Raw genomic sequence first — 1,640 nt, 5'->3', positions numbered from 1 at the left:
CTGAAATATTTCTAGAGTTCTTTAATGATACTTCCTTTAATTTCTTCTGGCATTCCTGCAAGAGTTTGTGCAGGAATTCCTACGGAAATTTCTACAGCAATTCCTCCACTTATTCTTATTCTTAAAATTAAAATTAAAATTAAAATTAAAATTAAAATTAAAATTAAAATTAAAATTAAAATTAAAATTAAAATTAAAATTAAAATTAAAATTAAAATTAAAATTAAAATTAAAATTAAAATTAAAATTAAAATTAAAATTAAAATTAAAATTAAAATTAAAATTAAAATTAAAATTAAAATTAAAATTAAAATTAAAATTAAAATTAAAATTAAAATTAAAATTAAAATTAAAATTAAAATTAAAATTAAAATTAAAATTAAAATTAAAATTAAAATTAAAATTAAAATTAAAATTAAAATTAAAATTAAAATTAAAATTAAAATTAAAATTAAAATTAAAATTAAAATTAAAATTAAAATTAAAATTAAAATTAAAATTAAAATTAAAATTAAAATTAAAATTAAAATTAAAATTAAAATTAAAATTAAAATTAAAATTAAAATTAAAATTAAAATTAAAATTAAAATTAAAATTAAAATTAAAATTAAAATTAAAATTAAAATTAAAATTAAAATTAAAATTAAAATTAAAATTAAAATTAAAATTAAAATTAAAATTAAAATTAAAATTAAAATTAAAATTAAAATTAAAATTAAAATTAAAATTAAAATTAAAATTAAAATTAAAATTAAAATTAAAATTAAAATTAAAATTAAAATTAAAATTAAAATTAAAATTAAAATTAAAATTAAAATTAAAATTAAAATTAAAATTAAAATTAAAATTAAAATTAAAATTAAAATTAAAATTAAAATTAAAATTAAAATTAAAATTGATATTAAAATTAAAATTAAAATTAAAATTAAAATTAAAATTAAAATTAAAATTAAAATTAAAATTAAAATTAAAATTAAAATTAAAATTAAAATTAAAATTAAAATTAAAATTAAAATTAAAATTAAAATTAAAATTAAAATTAAAATTAAAATTAAAATTAAAATTAAAATTAAAATTAAAATTAAAATTAAAATTAAAATTAAAATTAAAATTAAAATTAAAATTAAAATTAAAATTAAAATTAAAATTAAAATTAAAATTAAAATTAAAATTAAAATTAAAATTAAAATTAAAATTAAAATTAAAATTAAAATTAAAATTAAAATTAAAATTAAAATTAAAATTAAAATTAAAATTAAAATTAAAATTAAAATTAAAATTAAAATTAAAATTAAAATTAAAATTAAAATTAAAATTAAAATTAAAATTAAAATTAAAATTAAAATTAAAATTAAAATTAAAATTAAAATTAAAATTAAAATTAAAATTAAAATTAAAATTAAAATTAAAATTAAAATTAAAATTAAGTTTAAATTTAAACAAATTTAAATTTAAATAAAATTAAAAAAAATAAAATTAAAACAGGCTCCGATTTTTTTTTTATTAAATATGTTTCGTCCAGCTTTCATTCGAGGCAGAAGTGCGGTTGTAGTAGTGAACGCCGATAAAAGTTCACTACTACAATCACACTTCTTGCTCGGATGACAGCTGGAATGAAAACAAGCAGCATAAAATCTATG

This window comes from Aedes albopictus, chromosome 3 (genome assembly GCF_035046485.1).
Source record: "Aedes albopictus strain Foshan chromosome 3, AalbF5, whole genome shotgun sequence".
Classification (NCBI taxonomy): domain Eukaryota; kingdom Metazoa; phylum Arthropoda; class Insecta; order Diptera; family Culicidae; genus Aedes; species Aedes albopictus.
The sequence above is the reverse complement of the archived record's forward strand: the minus strand, read 5'-3'. Positions refer to the sequence as shown.